This window comes from Mytilus galloprovincialis, chromosome 7 (assembly GCF_965363235.1).
Source record: "Mytilus galloprovincialis chromosome 7, xbMytGall1.hap1.1, whole genome shotgun sequence".
Taxonomy (NCBI): Eukaryota; Metazoa; Mollusca; class Bivalvia; order Mytilida; family Mytilidae; genus Mytilus; species Mytilus galloprovincialis.
Genome location: NC_134844.1, coordinates 58,901,709 through 58,923,433, shown reverse-complemented (window position 1 = coordinate 58,923,433; position 21,725 = coordinate 58,901,709). Strand labels below are relative to the sequence as shown.

Sequence of the window (21,725 nt, the reverse complement as noted above, 5' to 3'; positions counted from 1 at the left end):
CAATTTTAATCTGTCCTCCTCATAACTTTGTTGGAGCAGTTTCTGCGTAAGGAGCACAAGCACGTGAATAACGTATCAATTGTGATATGTAAACACCATACGAAGGGGCAGAGGGTATGTTACTGCTGAGAAATGGGAAATTGATAATTGGGAAGTTGAAATCGTCCCGTTTATCATAGATTTTCATGTGAAGTCGTCCATCTACGTCAATATTGAGGAAAAGATCAAGGTTTGAAGCAACTTAATAATATCATCTTCAGTATATTTTCTGGAAGATTCAGTGTGATTCTTCACAAAATATGAATTATTGTATCCCAAAACAAGAAATTTGTATCTACGATTCCCATTTTTATAGAAAAAGCTCTGTTTTATGAGATGGTGAAGTCGATCTTTCAACTGAGCATGGGTAATAGTAGCACATGTATATAGCGTAGAAAAATCAAAAGTTTTTATGTTGCTGCAAAATTGCAAAGATTGTGATCGAAGGTTAAGCAGTAGATCTTCCGAATTTATGTCATTTCTTAACATGAGTCAGACTATAACAGAAATTTTTAAAATTTCCCATTTAAAGCTCTCATGACGTCTTCTTGGTTAACAAGAATTGTTTGTAGTTGGTCGATTGCAGTAACGCAGAAGTTTTGTCAAAACGAGAAACTGAATATCGGGATTGGGACAAGTTGGACCAAGACAACTCTGGTCAGTTTTAAAAAAACTCGGATTTATATTGAAAGTCAAATTGGACCAGTTTAGAACACTGATTGGGCCCGCCCGATTCAAGGGCAATTATAAACATTTTCAAAGACAACTGACCAATGTGAAACACTGATTGGGTACATTTAAAACGGTTGATTCAAAGGGGAGAACAAGGGGTAAAGGACGAACGACAATTTTCAGTTATTTTCTATTTACTAGATCGTCCACTCTCACGTTCACCCAAACTTTCGACACACGATATATCAGAGGGTGTGGATGGGGTATACAGAATAGAAAATAATGGGCATAAAATAAAGAATAGAGTGAAATGGACAAAAAAAAAGAGAAAAGCGAATACTGGGGTGCTAAAATATATTGAAAACTGCAAAATTTCAATGTTCCGTCAAGTTATCAAGTTATTGCAGAATAGCCATTATGTTTAAAGATAAAGCATAACGAGAGAAAACATGAAATAATATGGAAATGAACCGGGATCCTAATCAACACTCACATACACGTCATATAATGACACAGATAAACAAATCAAAAACTTACTGTTACTTGACCAGGTCTTAGTACGGGCAAGTAAATGCTTAGGTGTCTAACACAGTAAAATACAATGTTACACAACTAGGAAACTGTCCATGTCATAAAAAATGTAACTTGCTGTCACAGAAAAATATAGGTCAACCCTGTCACATACATCATGTTGTAATTGCACCATGTCACAAACATATGAATATTTACTCCGTCCATGAAATATATAGCTCAACCCTGTCACAGAAATATGTGACTTTACCCTGTCACACACATCATTTTGTAATGAACTATTTCACAAACATGGGAAGCTACTCTCTAAAAAAACTGTAAATTTCCCAAGTTTACCATGTCACAGAAATATGTAAGTGTCCGCTGTCACAGAAATATATAGGTCAATCCTGTCACATACATCATTTTGAAAATGCATGCACCATGTCACAAACATAGGTAGCTACTCTGTACAAAAACAGTAAATTTACTCGGTCACAGAAATATGTAACTTTAAATTTACTCCGTCACTGAAATATATAACTCAACCCTGTCACAGAAATGTTTAAATTAACCATGTCACAAACATATGTACAGAATAGAACATATTTTATTTCCAATTAAGGGCCCACAAGGGGCATACAGAGCATACATGAATAAAGAAAAAGAATATTGATTTGCATATTAGATGCATAGATACAAACAATTTTTTACATACAGTTACAATACAATTACTAACTCATATTCACTTTAATAAATTTATCAACAGCATTAAGGACCTGATTGTCTTCACAGTTTAATAAATAAATAAATTTATGCTGATTATCAAGTATAGAAAAAGTTGGAATTCTTTGGCAAACAAAGTCAAAGAGAGCATCTCTATCTGATAATTTTCACAGTTAGTTAAAAAATGGATTTCATCTTCAACACAGCCAGAGGAGCATTCTTTGCAAATTCTTTCATTTCGTGGAATATTTGAAAAACGTACATGTATCTACTTTGTGAAAAAAATGTAGATTTACCCGGTATTTGACCCCCCCTTTTTTTCCTTGCCAAAAAAAAAAATAATTAAATACGCCTCATTTCCTCCCCCCTCCTTTTTCAGGTTACAAATGACCCGTCCCTTAGTAAGCATTTACAAAAATTTGTCTACAAATAATCAATACGGTACTGGTCTTCTGATTAGTATAGTTGCAAAAGATTGGTGAAAGGTTGGTGCCGACTGTGACCACATAACATTTTCTTTCTCGTTTTTTTCAGATGAATACATTTGTCAGCCTCCTGATACATGTTTAACTTTTAAAATTAGAGATATGCATACTGGAAATTATAAGTTGTAAAGATGAAGACATTTGTCAGCCTTTCGAAACATGTTTAACTTTAGAGAGATGCATCCTAGAGATTAAAAGGTGTGTACAGATGGAGACATGTGTCAACCTCTCTATACATGTATAAATTTCTCGCTACATTGCAGACCTGTTGGTGACCTTCTGCTGTTGGTTTTTTTCTTTGGTCGGGTTGTTGTCTCTTTGACACATTCCCCATTTCCATTCTCAATTTTATTTGGAAACATGTGTCAGCCTCTACATACATAGTTACCTTTAGAGATATGGATGCTAGAGATTAAAAGGTATGTGCAGATGAAAACATGTGTCTGACAGCCTCTCTATACATGGTTATCTGTAGAGATATGGCAGATAGAGATTAAAAGGTGTGTGCAGATGAAGACATGTGTCAACCTCTCTATACATGGTTACCTTTAGAGATATGGCAGATAGAGATTAAAAGGTATGTGCATATGGAAACATGTGTCAGCCTCTCTATACATGGTTACCTTTAGAGATATGGCAGATAGAGATTAAAAGGTGTGTGCAGATGAAGACATGTCAACCTCTCTATACATGGTTACCTTTAGAGATATGGCAGATAGAGATTAAAAGGTATGTGCAGATGGAAACATGTGTCAGCCTCTCTATAACTGGTTACCTTTAGAGATATGACAGATAGAGATTAAAAGGTGTGTACAGATGAAGACATTTGTCAGCCTCTCTATACATGTTTAACTTTAGAGATATGGATGCTAGAGATTAAAAGATGTGTGCAGATGAAGACACAATTCAGTCTCTCAATACATTTTTTACCTTTCGAAAAATAAAAACGGAAAGTCCCTAATTAAATTGCAAAAATCAAATAACAAAACACATCTAACGAATGGACAACACCTGTTATATTCCTGACTTGGAACAGGCACTTTGAAATGTAGAAAATGGTAGAATAACCTGGTTTTATAGCACTTAACATCTCACTTGTATGACAGTCGCATCAAATTCCGTCATATTTTAAACGATGCGTGAACAAAACAGACATAATAGGTAAAATAGTCAACATATGGATACAGCTGTCATCACTGTGTTACAATCTCAAAACAAACAAACATTTACAAAAAGACACAACAAGCAACTTTCAAATTAAAAAAAAAAGTTCTTTGTTTGGCGTGTCATCCGTCAGAAAATGTAAACGTCAAATAGGAAGAAATTTTGTCGTTCAATGTATGTTAAAAAATATATATATTATAACTTCACATGGAGAATGACGGTATACAGGGTTAAAAAAAAGGTTATGTTAGAATTAATTTCAGAAACAGACAGAGATTTAAAATTATCCAGAAGTTCTTAAGAATTTTTAAGAATCCCCATATGGGGCCTGTTTATCGAAGCTCTCTTAGGATTAGGACGTGTCCTAAGACCAACTTAAGACATATCTTAGTCGTAAGTGGGTTTATCAAACATGTCGCAACTTAGGAAAAACCTAGAAATTGTTCTAACTTTATGATACTAATTTATGTGTCTTAAGATGGTCTAAGCATGGTCCTTACTTTAGGATATATTTAGGAGGTTATTTTATAAACAATAAAATTGAGAATGGAAATGGGGAATGTGTCAAAGAGACAACAACCCGACCAAATAAAAAAACAACAGCAGAAGGTCACCAACAGGTCTTCAATGTAGCGAGAAATTCCCGCACCCGGAGGCGTCCTTCAGCTGGCCCCTAAACAAATATATACTAGTTGAGTGATAATGAACGCCATACTAATTTCCAAATTGTACACAAGAAACTAAAATTAAAATAATACAAGACTAACAAAGGCCAGAGGCTCCTGACTTGGGACAGGCGCAAATATATGGTTTGTATAGGTTCCATTTCATTTTTATGGCGGGATGAAAGGCTGGAGGGGGTCTAGGATGAAACATATTACCATGATTTCTTTTGGTTGTCATCTCTGTCCTTCATTTATAATTATTAGTATCAAGTGACTTTTTTTTAACATAAGCTGTTATCCGCCTTTTTGTTTTTGCAAATTTTCCATCCTGGTTTATTCTATTCCAATAAAAAATTCATCCTAGCCCCCCCCCCCCCCCCCCCCCCCCCCCCTAAAAAATCCAATTTTAGCTCCCTTACATGATGCATGTTATATCAGACCCCTCTTTTCAGCACCATTGGTTGCAACATTTGACAATTTACCAAAACTAGTCGAAGTATTCTGTATCTATATGAAAAAGTTATCAAAGGTACCAGGAAGATGCACTAGATTTGCGTTTGAACTTTTTAAAAGTATAGAGTATGGTACCGTGACACTGCGACTTCAGCTCACTCTAGCTTATAGGGATTTTACTGGTTACATATTTAATTTTAACTATTTACAATTAGTTTGTTCAATTTTATATACAAAGTTATTATATTTTTGTCATGTTTTGTTTAATACAGGTAAAATATACAATTATACAATTATAAAAAACTATTTTTCACCTTTAATTTTAAACTTAAATTTATTCTATAATTATTAATCTTTTTTGAATTATAGTAATTGGTTGAATTTGAAAATATATTTTCATTTCTATAATTTTAGTTTGCTATTTTCTTTTCCGTCAACACTTAGGACATCAGTTGAGACGTCCTTGCTAAGATAATCCTAAGATAGCTTCGATATGCATGCTGAGACATGTCGTAAGTCGGTCCTAACTTTATTCCAACTTCTGTCCTAAGAAATTCTTAGGACCGATCTTAGGATAGTTTCGATAAACAGGCCCATGGTTTATACCACTACGCGAGTAAAATAACTGTGTCGTTTGTCGTTCAAAGTATTTTCAAATTTATGATAGAACAGTAACATAATATTTTTTTAAAGTAAAGAGTCACAATATAAAAACCAAAGAAACACAACAAGTCACATATACAATTAGATGACAGCAAAACAGCTCTTGTAAATGTGTTGACTACTGACTACACACACTTACTAACTGACGGGCAATATATACAATTGGAGACCGACAGAAGATGGGTATTAATGCGAAAATTATTTGAGGGTGTCAGAGAGAGGTGTGAAAAAAGGCCTGAAATAAACAGTTATCATCCTCAGTACTCATATTATTATACTTCTTGCTGACTGAATATTATGTCTGAAACTTAATCTTGTGTCTAATTGTAGAGTGTTGATTATCATACACCTGTGCCTTTAGGTTAGTAAACAAACCTTATATTGTTTTAATTGAAAAATTAATTAAGAATAAATCCAGCAAACACAAAAAATGTAGTTAAAACTATGGAAGCTTCCAAGGTTTGCTTAATTAAACCAATCATTGGTTTTTATACAATTTCTACGACAGGGTGCATTCTATTCATGTTATATCAAAATAAATCATCTCAAAATGTTTTATATCTTTAAAAGATTGAGACCATTTACAAATATATGATACGAAGTAGTAAACATGTATTTAGCCCATGAGGTACGAAATGGTAGCTAGCCCGTAGGGTACGAAATGATTTTTATCGTGGGTACGTAATGGTAAATATTGGGTAAGAAATGATAATTTTGAGTACTAAATTGCAGAGGCACGAAATGGTCAAGGTACGAAATGACTTGCTATCTGAACATGCAGGATCCACTACAAACGTCAAAAAAACTGAAAAGACCAGTTTTTGTCTGAATTTGCATGAATTTTTACTCGACATTCTTAGTTTGTCTGAATAATTTTTAAAAATTCTTGACAGTATGAATTTGTTTAATAAGGTTCTTGGTTTTTCTTGACAAGTGTCTTGACAGTATGAAAATTGTCTTAAAATTTCTTGACACTTCCTGTATCATCTGATAAGAGTCTGTATTAGTCTCAAACAATTCTTGAATGTCTTAAATTTGTCTCGATCTGTCTTGACATATTCTTGACATTCTTAATAATGTCTGAATATGTCTTGACATATTCTTGACATTCTAAATAATGTCTAAATATGTCTTGACACTATCTCAACAGTATAAGTTTCACCTGAAATGTGTACAGACTTATTCTGTGCTGTTTATGTCATTCTATTGCTGGTAAAAATGTATATACTCCTTTTTATTATGGCTAAACTAAAATTTGAAGAATCAAGGATTAATTTGGTATAGTAATTTGGTTCAACTAAGTTGGAATACCCTGAATAATCCCCTATGTAGTTATATTTTGATTTAACTGACCAACTGATAAGTTCCATGGCTAATTACAGGTAAATCAGTAGTTCCTATTTGACAGTTGTGTGAACTCTGGGGTGTGGAACACCTTAATTTAATGGGGAACATCCTGTCCATGTGTAATACTTAATATATATTCCAACAGATGACATTACACATATTTTTCTTCTGTTAAATGAATGATTTGTATATCATCATGATAATTTGCTATTTATATAAATCACATTTTTGTACAATAATTGTTTACCATATTAACACTGAATATTATGAATGTATATTGAAATATGTCTACAGGATCAATATTTGTAATTTTTTATAAACCCACATTTAATTGTTTTTAATCGACACACCCACATTTAAATTATCTTATACATAGATTTCATATCCATATCTGCATTTGTAAAATATTTATATACTCAAATTTTCAATTATTTTACATGCCCGACTTTCATTTTTGTAGTAAGAAATGTAACTTGAAACAACAGTATATTATATAAAGAAAAATAAAGATTAAAGTTTTATCTTGAATAATGGTCATGATTTGTAAAACTCAGAACTGTGAAGTAAATTTAAGACACAATTTAAAATATTCAGAATATGTCAAGCCATTCTAACAAAAAATAAGAATGTCGAGACAGTATTCAAATGTAAAGAATTTGTCAAGAAATTTTAAGACCATATTCAGAATGTCAAGAATATGTCGAGTACATTTCCTACAAATTTAATATAAATGAGAAGTTGTCAAGAAAAATTAAGACACAAGTCATACTTTTCGAGAATGTCGAGTAAAATTTCATGCAAATCAAGACAAAAACTGGTCTTTTCAGACTTTTAGACTTTTGTAGTTGGAGCATAACTTATCAACTGAGATTATTAAACACCATGCTAAGGGGAACAGGGTATGTTACTGCTGAAATTGGAAATTGATAATTTGGGAAGTTGAAATCATCCCGTGTGTCCTATCACGGGTGTCATTCGGTTTAACGAGAGAAATGATCGTGAAAGGATATCTAACTGTGGTTAAGTACTGAGAGATGATCGTGAAAGTTCAATTAACGGATCGTGAAAGACATTTAATCGAGAAGACCTATGAAAGGTCAAGAAATATTCTAATTTAATTAATTACACAGACAAATCAACGACAAAATAAAATTGTCTGTCAAAATGATTCAACTTTATGATCAGTATGTGAGAATTTCCAGTTTTAAAAGTACATAGTTATTACAAAACAACAAAAGTCAGATTGCTTCTCGACATTTCAATGACATAAAAATGTAAACAAACCTGATTTTTTTTCACAAATTCGAGTAGAAAAACTACTTTTATCCGAAAAAGGGCATTCTATTTGAATTAATCAAATGGTTTGAATAGTTATTTTGTATAAACATAATCTGAAACTTGGTAAATAAATAACTATTTACACAAAAATTGATTTTTCAGATCGTGAAAGATCCCGTACCGCATTTCTGAAGATCGTGAAAAGGATCGTGAAAGATCTGATGCTACGAAGATGTTCAAATTATTCTTCAATTATATCATAATTAATATTTGTAATTGTTATTGAGAAAAGCTAGATAGGTCAACATCCTCGAAAGGTTTAAGCATTTCAAAGTAATAATATTTTCAGAAAATGAAATGTAAAATAGTTGGATGATTGTAGGATGAAGCTTTTTATTGTCATGTGAAGTACTCACTTATCACGAGTTTTAAGATACCCACATTTTATATATTGGATACTATAAACTACATGTCCGTCAGACAGGATTCACCTGACCCCGAATTTGCCTCATTTTATGGATGAAGATACATTTTTGTGGTCAAGTCCGTATCGCAGATTCGTTAAGCTTGAGGATAACTGTATGTTGTTATGATTGTAAGGTGTACATTTTCGACTTCTGTAAGGTTTCAAATAACATCGAACTCATTATAATGCATTATTAGGCGATGTTCGTTTTATTCTGTTTAGCCTTTTGGATATATACCTGTATGCTATAGCGCCAAGGTATTTCTTGTATGGTGTACATTTCTGTCTGCATATTTCATATATGACTATGCATGATGACGTCAATTGTTTTTGATATATTGAATGATAGTAAGATGTCTATGTCTGGCTGTCGGTCAGGGTTATATACTTTTGACCTTACGTTCCGAACTAATTGGCAAATCATAACTTTTACATTTATCAGTTTCTAAGGCACTGTAAGGATCGGAACACATTTATTTGGTGTATGGGATATATGTAGAGATCTGTATGGCATGGTATTCTGACCTATGAACCATTGACAATCTTAAGCGCATTTGACACTTCTAGTAAAACCCTTGATATTATAGACGTTCAACAAACATACTACCATAAGTAAAGTAGACGAGACATTACAGCATTTGCGCTCTGGTCTTCTATAGTCTATAGTCTGTAGTATATGGTTAAATTAATCCACATCTGCGTTGTATATAAAGAACTTAAGAAAGCACAAAATGTTGGTTATCGTTCAACCTCAAATTACTCATGAAAGATGCATGCTGTTTTGCTGTAACTTTTTGTTTGATGGATATCATTTTGGTTTAAACGTTGAATATCTATATTATTGGCTAAATAGTGTCGATCTGCCTGAATTGCACTTGACCGATTCTCAGAGCTGAATCGTTCACACTTATTTAGACACGTTTTTAGTTGTTGTTTTTTATCTTTCGTGATAAAGTGTTGAAAAGAAAAAAATAATAGTTTTAATGTTAATCCTTATCAAAATAGTTACAAGCTTCAACCAGTTGCAGGTTTATCAAATGGTAAAAGAAATACTGATTTCTGATTACTAGTATTAAGTCTGGTCACGCATTATCTTTCACGATCAAATTAATGCGTTGCCTGATATTTCACGATCAAGTTTGATGGAAATTCAACAAATTCAAGGTTTTCATATACAAATTAATGCGTTTAATGTAAGACTTTAATTTTACTGTACAATCAGATACATCAAAGATTAAATTTCAAATACATCATGATAAACTTAATTATCACCATTATAGGAACATAAAGCGTGTTATTTGTAATTATGTTCATAGACATGCATTGCGCCTTTTGTATTTTTTCACAAAGTACTGTATATTTTCTTGATCTTATTATACAGTTATGTTGAGGAAGTTAAACCATTTTGACAGACATAATTTTATGTTCGGATTTGTTGCGCGTTTTGAAAATTAAGCGATTTTTTCAAAGATTCTGAACTAGATTTAACATTAAATGTCTTTCACGATCCGTTACCAGAGCTTTCACGATCGTCTCTGAATACTTGACCGCCGTTAGGTATTCTTTAACGATAATTTCTCTCGTTTAACCGAATGACAACCGTGCAAATATTTTAGTGTTAAATCGTCTATTTGTGTCAATAATGCAGAAAAGATCAAGAAATGAAACAGTCCTTGTAATATCAGTAGTACCCTTAATTTCAAGTTCACTAGGATACACAAGATGTAAGTACTGACAAGTGGGTTATTAAGTGATAGGACATTATCAATATATCTGAACAAAAAATAAAGAAATTCTCAAGGTGCTTTCTTTTTGTCTTTTAGAAGTGTCTGAAGAAATTATGCTTCATACGAGTACAAACACGAATCGACAATCGGGGGTGCAAAATTAGAACACATTGGATAACATACTCCATGTTAACATATCAGTCCTCCAAAGTCAACAACTATATTGTCGATCTCAAAGTCAATCTTTTTGATATTATCATTTTCAGTGTATACTATAAACACATGAAAACAATAAATGATTCAGACAGAAAGGAAAATCATGTATTCCAAGCTCACTATAGCTTCCTTCACATATAAATTTGTGTTGATATATTATAAAACCTTTCAACTACACCATTTGATAAAATGTAACGTCAATGCTACATAAAGGACTGTCTAGATACTATACAATCGATCACACACACACACACGCATTCACACTATTTGTATTTAATTTAGCGTAATTCCGGTTAAACAAAGATAAATGACTCTTTGTTATATTGTACATTAACTATTTAAAGGAATTTGATAGATAGATATATAGATATTTTTATTTTAAAGTACAACTTGGTACATATACATGAAATACAATATATTACAATTTTAAACATAAGCAGTCAGGTTAAATGATACTAACAAGCCTTAAGAGGCTGATGATGCACTGTCATTTATATTCGAAAAATTATATGAACAAGTTTCAAATTAGTTAATCCTTATTATATCTGATTATCGGAAGTATATCGGAAGTATATCGGGTGAAATGGCTTAAAGTTCGACAATAAGCGTAAATGTAGATGTGAAGTATACGTCATTGAGGCAGACACTTTACGACAGTAGTAAAGTATTACAGCATTATACAGTCTTTACTAACAGACATATGGTTCTCATTGTGTCAAATTTGCAATCATCCCGATTCTTAACAAGTTCTGAACAAACCAATCAGAAAGAATTAAATACCGATTTTCCAAAAGATTGCTTTGGGGAGGTCTACAGTAGCATCTCTCTTAATTCGCGTCCATTTACATTTTGTAGAGACCATACAAAGACAGATCTTTACCCTGAAGTTTACAGTTCGACACATTTTAAAAGGGATATTCGACGAGAGGTCCCTGTTAATGAATTTAATATTTTAAGAAGCAAACTGAATCTTACAAGTCTACTGACCAGTCAATAGATATAGGAAGATGTAGTGTGAGTGCCAATGAGACAACACTCCATCCAAATAACAATTTTTAAAAAGACAAGAGTGCACACACTGAAATGTCTCGCCTTCTTTACTAATCATTGATATTATGTTGATAGTCCTAAGTATAAAGCTTTATTAAAAACTGTCACATAAACTTAACATTAACTAAGATAACCAAACAAAGACCAATGAACCATGAAAATGAGGTTAAGGTCAGATGAACAATGCCAGGCAGACATGTACAGCTAACAATGCTTCCATACAACAAATATAGTTGACCTATTACTTATAGTTTAAGAAAAATAGACCAAAATACAAAAACTTACCACTGAGCAATGAACCATGAAAATGAGTTCAAGGTCAAATAAAACCTGCGCGACTGACATATAGATCATAAAATATTTCCATACACCAAATATAGTTGACTTATGGCATATAGTATTAGATAAAAAGACCAAAACTCAAAAACTGAAAATGAGGTCAAGGTCAGATGACATCTGCCCGCTAGACATGTACATCTTACAATCATTCCATACAACAAATATAGTAGATCTATTGCATAAAGTATGAGAAAAACAGACCAAAACACAAAAACTTAACTATAACCACTGAACCATGAAAATAAGGTCAAGGTCAGATAACATCTGCCAGTTGGACATGTACACCTTACAGTCCTTTCATACACCGAATATACTAGCCCTATTGCTTATAGTATCTGAGATATGCACTTGACCACCAAAACTTAACCTTGTTCACTGATCCATGAAATGAGGTCGAGGTCAAGTGAAAACTGTCTGACGGGCATGAGGACCTTGCAAGGTACGCAAATACCAAATATAATTATCCTATTACTTATAATAAGAGAGAATTAAACATTACAAAAAAACTGAACTTTTTTTTCAAGTGGTCACTGAACCATGAAAATGAGGTCAAGGACACTTGACATGTGACTGACGGAAACTTCGTAACATGAGGCATCTATATACAAAGTATGAAGCATCCAGGTCCTCCACTTTCTAAAATATAAAGCTTTTAAAAAGTTAGCTAACGCCGCCGCCGCCGGATAACTATCCCTATGTCGAGCTTTCTGCAACAAAAGTTGCAGGCTCGACAAAAAAGTAAACCATTATAGGTCAATGTACGGCCTTCAACACGGAGCCTTGGCTCACACCGAACAACAAGCTATCAAGGGCCCCAAAATTACTAGTGTAAAACCATTCAAACGGGAAAACCAGCGGTCTAATCTATATAAAAAAACGAGAAACGAGAAACACGTATATATTACATAAACAAACGACAACTACTGTACATCAGATTTCTGACTTAGAACAGGTGCAAACATTTGCAGCGGGATTAAACGCTTTAATGGATCCAAACCTTCTCCCTTTTTCTGAAACAATAGCATAACATCACAACATAGAAAAACACACGATAAAATATCAATTGGCAGACTTAACTCAATCAAAAAACGTAAATTAATAAGTATACTTCATCAATCATATTAACTGGTTTTCTTGTGTTTTGCAGAATATAAATGAAAAAAAATAAAACATTACTATACCATGTTACAAAACGATATTACTTATCCATTTTTAAAAATCAATATTGGCTTCAATTTTTGAAGGTACATTCACAATTATTTCTTTCTATTGTACATAAAGTACACATTACAGGGTTACAGACAACTACCTTGATGGTTTATAGAGTTTCAACAGTGATTCCATAGTAATGAAATACACGTTTGACACAATTAGCCTTTTAAAACCTTTCACAATTGCACAATGGTCTCTTTTGTGACAAAAAGTGTAATTATTCATACTGATAAACACAGATATTTTACTAATAATCTTGGTATATCAAGATTCACTCGAGGTATTCAAAGGGAACACTCGACAAAACCTTTTTTTTATATGGTGTGTTAAGGTATATATAATTGATTGTGAGTTAAAAGTTTTGACTACGACATTATTTTCAAGTACGATTTAAAACACAATAACAAATAGCGATGTTTTACTTTTACATCAATTTATAAATGGTTATGTTTACTCATTTGTAAACTAATCGTACGTTATACTTTGTGAAAAAAAAATCAACCTTAACTTCCCCAATACCCTTTCTAGTCAAACAAATTGAATGTGTATTTCATTGATACATTAGTTTAACAATTGCTCATAAAGTACTCCTTTTCCCTTTCACAGCATTTTTTTCTTGTCCGAAAACTGGTACTTTCATCGATTAAACGTTCAATATCGGCATGTAAAAAATGGAATCAACACGTTATGAATTTCATGTTTTGTTTCTAGATTTATCCTCATCAGGAACGCTCAAAGTCCAACTTCTAAAAGCCAATGATGTATAAGAACCAACCAGTTGAAGAGTTATATTAATAGAAAAGACAGAAACAATTGCTAAAATCCATCTATGGTCATGCAACTTTGCCTGAGAGAGTTGAAATCTTATTTTCTAAACAATTTCAATATCTATTAACTAATAAATTTCGAAAGATTTCTTATAAATGATGTTAGTTCCAAGTACTGACTACTAAACTGATGATACCCTCGGGGACTGATAGACCAACAAACAAAGGATCGACCCAGTGCTGTATATAAAAAAAGCACACGTTATAAATGTCATGCGTCCGAAGGGTTTTATTGGATTTTTCAGGGAAACTGGAATCATCAACAGTTTAGACCTTTTATCCGTTTACAGCGAAAGCAATATGTAGTAAATATCGTTTATTTTACATATGAATCCCACTGTACAATATAAAACCTTTCAAGTAAGTAATTTGATGTAACTGCTCTCACGATGAGTATATTGAATATTTATGTTGATATAAACGGGTGGACATGACAAATGGAAAATCCAGATCCATATATTAAAAAAGACAAGGTTCGTCGTAATCAACATAAAACAAAAGCCGGACAAACAAACATCAACCATACAACGTACGCAAATAACTACAACTTTAACAACTCGGTCCCTTTTATAAGAGATTGTATTATAATTCCCGGAAATACTATAAGGCTAGTTTACCTCGTAAGAATTATAAGAATACATGTAACTGCATACTATCAACCTTTGTATGAAACAAGGCTATTACTTAGAGGCAGCAGGTACATCAGTTAACAGGTGTTCAACCTCATGACGCTAATATCAGTAAGCGTGACATTCCCAATTGGAGAGATACCGTATGCGTCGACAAGAAAAGTGTCTACGTTCCTTATTGATTTCCCGTCATACAAATCCAGAGTCGTCAAAATGTGTCTATGAAGAATAGGACTACCGACATATTTGTAGATCTAAGAACTTGTTCGGTATTTTGTAACAGAGTAGGACAGTAGTAGCTTGTGAATTGAGAAATCACGTTCAAACAATTCTTGATGGTGATCGTCACGCAAAATTACTGCTAGTTTAATGGTTTAATCTCACAACACTGTTGTGGCATTTCTGTGTGTTGTATGAGAAGACAACCCTTGCTTGAGAAGTTCGTTTAAAACGAACATTCTCTAAAAGTACTTATTATTTGCAATACGTAAATGCAATACAATGGACATAAAAGATTTGTTACTTCAAAAATATCACACAAAATACATCATAAAATGTCAATGTTTCAAAGCAATCTGTTCATTCGTATTTATATTAAGAGGTTGACAGCGTATAAACAGGTCAATCGCAAGTTATGGCAAATAGAATATTACTTTATCATTTGAATAGCCGGAATATTGAATATTAAAATGTTGATAGAAATACAATATTAAGAGTTGCTTGACGAACTTTATTATCTCTCATTCCTAGTGTGCTTCGTTCAAGAGACGAACTATACAAAATGTTAAATACAAACTTCAAATACATTTCTCAAAACAATATATTCGTGAGTAACAAATGACTAAATGCAAACTATGTGATAAAGAGGGAAACAACTATTTGCGAACGTCGAGCTTTCTTTACCATATCTTAAAGATGACAAAAAACATTAAAACCTTTAAATGACATTCGAACATAAAATTAGAAATTCTAACTTAATTATAGTGTTATTAGTCATTGAACTATCCAAACAATGTGTCTATTCATAAATGTGACCTACCGAATTATACTATTTACCGGATTTGAAAATCACATAAGCAACACGACGGGTGCCACATGTGGAGCAGGATCTGCTTACCCTTCCGGAGCACCTGAGATCACCCCTAGTTTTTGGTGGGGTTCGTGTTGTTTATTCTTTAGTTTTCTATGTTGTGTCATGTGTACTATAGTTTGTCTGTTTGGTTTTTTTTTCATTTTAAGCCATGGCGTTGTCAGTTTATTTTAGATTTATGAGTTTGACTGTCCCTTTGGTATTTTTCGTCCCTCTTTTGTATATCTGGTTAAAATGTCCACATACATGCAGGCATTTTTGCGCCTGTCCCAAGTCAGGAGCCTCTGGCCTTTGTTAGTCTTGTATTATTTTAATTTTAGTTTTTTGTGTACAATTTGGAAATTAGTATGGCGTTCATTATCACTGAACTAGTATATATTTGTTTAGGGGCCAGCTGAAGAACGCCTCCGGGTGCGGGAATTTCTCGCTACATTGAAGACCTGTTGGTGACCTTCTGCTGTTGTTTATTTGGTCGGGTTGTTGTCTCTTTGACACATTCCCCATTCCCATTCTCAATTTTATGGATACACTTGTATGCCTCGTTGATACATTGCACATGGCAAATTTAACAGAAGAATTAGGCGTCGAAAACATTTACAAAGACTTTATATTTGTTCATTCGAAATATTTCCTGTACACTAATAATTTCGTTTCTTTCACTTCTGCGACCTGTAACAAATTTACAGGCTACCTTTTACGGCTGTATATTGTCTCATTGTATATAAAATTTACTCTGTACAGTAGAATGTATGAAATCTCGATTTTTTGGCGGACACTCCCCTTTTGTACACACTGAATGTCATTTGCAAATATATTTTTTACAAAATCCTATAAAATAACGTATTTTCCAAATCATTTGTTTCGGTAAAGACGTCAATATTCGTTGATTCAATTTTACTTGACTTTAAACTTTTCATGATCAGCGCAAAAAAAATGGTTACCCTCCTTTTATCAGTTTTTGTTTATATTGCACAAATGCACTATGGTCCTGTTAACTTTAAGGTGGGTGTCGTTGGGACACCAAATAGTCTGATTTTGAGGTCGATAGAAAGGTATTGCAAGATGGAAAACAAAAATCAGATTTCCTCTCCTAATAAAAAACATCTCAATGATTCAATAGAAGAGGGCAATTGAATATAAAGAAAGTTTCGGTTTGAAGGAATGATATTTTTGTAACATAAATGTTTGTGTTATTGCAAAGCTTTAATTATTTATTCCCTGTGTTTTTAGTTTGAGTAAAATACCATATTACCTTTAGATACATATCATCTCAATGTTAAATATTCAGTTATACATTTTGTAGGACAAAGAGGGACAAAATAGTCTGACCTCACGCTCTCTATACAAAATTTTAATCATGGTATCTATGATGCGTTTATCTCTATAGCATTCTTCAGATATGAATATGTGAGTAATACGTAATAAAACCTCTCATTTCACATTCAATTTTAAAGGTAATTGTCACTTATGTAGCGTGTCTAGTTACTAAGCAATCAGTGAAAAACACACGATCTGACATTTTTTTTTAAAGGATACCGCATGAATAAACACACAAGGTAGTTATTTTATTGTACCGCAATAATTTAAAAGGTGTATATTATGTATAGTAACAGGTATAAACAGACTTTGTCATACTATTTATGAAAATTTCATTTCGTTTGTATTTCCTAATTATATGCTAGCGATAACAAGATAAACAATTTTAGGAGCTTACTTCCTAACCTTTGCCGGCAACCATTTTGTAAATATTATTTGGTCTGGAATATGAAGTGTGGAAATTATGCCTTCATTATCGAATTATCAAAAAATATGTATGAGCATTGGAAGGCAGCTGTCAACCCTTTATTCAGTTTAACTGTTAAGATCGACAACATGTAAACAGTAAGAGTTGAGTTTACGTTTATTAGAAAACCGCCGACAGAAGTAGCAACAATATGTGTAGAAAAAATAAACAGTGATCAGCAATAGACAGATGGCAATATTTCAAACTTATAACTATCCAAATTTTTAAAAAGTTATGAACAAATCAAAGAAAAAAATATATGCCGTTATAACCAAATTTTCAAAAACCTGGATTTGGCTAGGTCGGTAGTATCCTTTCACTGAATGCTCGTTAGTTAACACTATGCTGTGTTTTTACAATTCCAGTCAATTAACACTATGCAGAGTCTTTATAACGACAGACCGTAACCGTGATGTTTATAATTCGACACAATTGTAAAAGTGAGAAAATAATATATAAAAGTAATCAACTCACTGGTCCAGGTTTATGGAGGTAATTTTATCTTGTGCTTCTGGTCAGGTTTGGTAAAACAAGGTGGGCATTATATTGAAAAGCATGAAGCAACTGTAACATGTAATTTGAAAAAATCGTGGTCTTTGAATCATAAAAAAAATACAAAAAATATTATCATATGTATAAGTATTCGTTTCACACCCTGGATAATTTCAAAAAGTCGTTCAACCTTCAGTTCAATAAACATTACCAGAACATCAGTGACGAGTATTTTGAAACAATAAAATCAAACGATAAAAAAGAAATTAACTACTTCAATCGAAAATGTGAAAATAAGAAAACAATATAAAATGTGAAATGAAAGGTAAGGGGTAAGAAATACAAACATCAACTAATAATAAGAGCTACTATATAGATTATTTGTAAACTCGTCTTAATTGTTAACGGCGTCGAATGAATTATTTCTAACGTAAAATTGTCCTTTCTAGTCTCGGGTTTAAAACAATTAAAGAAGATGTTGTGTTTATAACAACGTATTATTCATTTTGATATCTACAACACGTAATGAACAACACATTTCTTATAAGGATTGAATGGCATATAACATGCTCAAATTTACTTTCAACATTATATTCAGTGTCATAATTAATAAGTTGATTATTTTTCTGTTTTATACGAGAAGGTAAACACGTGTCCACTCAATAGTCATTTATATTTTGTGAATTATAACACCTGCTTAATTTGTTAATACGCAGTAGATAATGCAGATGTATGAAAACATCAGACACCCGTCTGATCTACAAAATCTCCTCAGTGACCCTCGGATCTGCAAGAATAAAAGACCGAAAAAGGACATAAACCTCGAAAAGTTTGTTTTCTCAAAAAAACTACAGATGATATGATCTATTGCAGGGGTAAACAAATGAAAAGAAATCGCAATGCTATTATATGTTAGTACCTAAACTGCATTCCATATTTAATTAAAATAAATATCCATAAATAATCATTAAACACATTATTTGCTACTATTGTGTTTTATAATAGTACAAACTTTTATATCATATTTGAAAGATGAATACGAAACTTTCAACAACACCCGATTTCAAAGTATTATATCGTAGCATAACAATAGTGTCGTTCTAAACTATCGACCACGCACATATTTCTTGTCATTTGTCTATTTTTGTTAAAAGATTTTGAGGTCGATAGAAAGGTATTGGAAGATGCAAAACAAAAATCTGATTTCTTCTCCTAATAAAAAAAACATCTCAATGATCCAATAGAAGAGGGCAATTGAATATAAAGAAAGTTTCGGTTTGAAGGAATGATATTTTTGTAACATAAATGTTTGTGTTATTACAAAGGACTTATTTATTCCCTGTGTTTTTAGTTTGAGTAAACTAATATATTACCTTAAGATACATAACATCTTCATGTTAAATATTCAGTTATACATTTTGTAGGACAAAGAGAGAGACAAAATAGTCTGACCTCACGCTCTCTATACAAAATTTTAATCATGGTATCTATGATGCGTTTATCTCTATAGCATTCTTCAGATATGAATATGTGAGTAATACGTAATAAAACCTCTCATTTCACATTCAATTTTAAAGGTAATTGTCCCTTGTGTAGCGTGTCTAGTTACTAAGCAATCAGTGAAAAACACACGATCTGACATTTTTTTAAAAAGGATACCGCATGAATAAACACACAAGGTAGTTATTTTATTGTACCGCAATAATTTAAAAGGTGTATATTATGTATAGTAACAGGTATAAACAGACTTTGTCATACTATTTATGAAAATTTCATTTCGTTTGTATTTCCTAATTGTATGCTAGCGATAACAAGATAAACAATTTTAGGAGCTTACTTCCTAACCTTTGCCGGCAACCATTTTGTAAATATTATTCTGGAAGATTGAGTATGGAAATTGTGCCTTCATTATCGAATTATCGAATACTATGTATGAGCATTGGAAGGCAGCTGTCAACCCTTTATTCAGTTTAACTGTTAAGATCGACAACATGTAAAAAGTAAGAGTTGTTATGAGTATTTTGAAACAATAAAATCAAATGATAAAAAAGAAATTAACTACTTCAATCGAAAATGTGAAAATAAGAAAACAATATAAAATGTAAAATGAAAGGTAAGAGGTAAGAAATACAAACATCAACTAATAATAAGAGCTACTATATAGATTATTTGTAAACTCTAGTCTTAATTGTTAACGGCATCGAATGAATTATTTCTAACGTAAAATTGTCCTTTCTAGTCTCGGGTTTAAAACAATTAAAGAAGATGTTGTGTTTATAACAACGTATTATTCATTTTGATATCTACAACACGTAATGAACAACACATTTCTTATAAGGATTGAATGGCATATAACATGCTAAAATTGACTATCAACATTATTTATGTCTCCTCATGAATAAACATAAATGTCTCTTTATTATATTGAACCTTTAGTATTGGAAAGAAGTATTTGGTTACGTTAACATTTCCAAAAAACCTTAAATGATTTCAATTGAAATATTTTCTGTATACTTAAACTATTATTTTTTTTTATTTCTGCGAGTTGTAACGAATTCATGGGGTACTTGTTAACGGCTGTCGATGGTCTAATTTTATAAATGATTGGTCTGAAACTTTAAGGAGTGTTTAAATGCAAAGTTTTTTAAAGCCTTTTCTTTTCCTTTTAGAAAAAAGTGAAATTTCATATCATATTTAAATAAAGATGACTTTAACACATTTAAATATTCAGTAGTTAATTGTTTAAGACATACTATTGAATTCAGACAGAAAAAAAACATGGTCTTACCACAAACTGTCTTCAATATCCGTCAAATATTAATATGCGAATTCCACAATCAAACCGTTTACTTATATCCCATTTTGAAATTTATACATCATACCTCATAACGTCGCTTGTAGTTATTGAGTAAAGTTAAAACACACGCTGTTTGTGTTTTTATTTAACATATATCCGCTTGAACACACATACAAGGTCCTTGGTTATATTTACCTTAGGTATTTAAAAAAGTAAATAGTATATGGTTACAGGCGTAAACAGTCTTTGTATCTATTTATCCGAAATGTAAACACTGTCAAAATGTAGAATAATTAAACTACCGAACTCAAAGGAAAATTCAACACAGAAATTCGTTTATCAAATTACAAAATCAAAACCTTAAACACACAAAACGACTGTAAATCGACTGTTACATTCCTCATACGATAAAGACATTTCCTTGTTTAGAAAATGGTGGATTAAACCTGGTTGATTGGCTTGCTAAACCTTTCATTTGTATGACAGTTGTAAATAATTCAACTATTTTACCAACAATCTATAAACAAAACAAAGAGAAATAATATTAAAAATTTCAACAAACTATAGCAGTCGATCCTTAATCACAGTGAAACGTCTCAAAGACCACGCTCGTCGAACCACAGAAAACGACCACTTTGTGGAGGTGGCTGGCTAGTCAAAATTTAAATCACTTAGAGTTACTTCCCCTATTCTATATTTGTTTGGGGACATATGGAAATATATATTACCTCAATCGAAATATATTTGTTCCTCTGTGATTTTTTGTTTTCTTTATTATATGTATCATAAAATCATAAAATACAGCTACAATTTCTATTTTATCTTATTACATTTTTTTGCAGGAATAAAAGATAAAAATATCATACTATAATGGTATTTCTTATCTATAAAATTGTTCAACTTTAGACGTTTTCAATATGTTTCAAGAGTTATGACTACTTTTGCGTAGCATGTGTGTTAATTTTGATCCGTCTCAACATGATCAACATGTAATGCTTTGATGTTGAAACCAGTTTGACAAGAAAACCGTTTTCAGTCAGCCTGCATGCGTCCTGATTTACCGGATTTTGTTCTTTGTTTATATAACACTTATAT

General features: G+C 32.1%; 1 protein-coding gene across 2 annotated transcripts in view; it reads right to left on the bottom strand.

Annotated features, from left to right (window-relative positions):
- Positions 1 to 20,853, bottom strand: part of LOC143083389 (uncharacterized) — a 169,602-nt gene extending 148,749 nt beyond the window's left edge. The window contains exon 1 of one of the 2 annotated variants that reach the window (XM_076259647.1): positions 20,622 to 20,853. The gene's annotated coding sequence lies outside the window, so the exon portion shown is untranslated. The remainder of the gene's footprint in view (positions 1 to 20,621) is intronic. The other variant, XM_076259646.1, reaches the window with a different exon arrangement.
- Between the last annotated feature and the right edge of the window lie 872 nt (positions 20,854 to 21,725).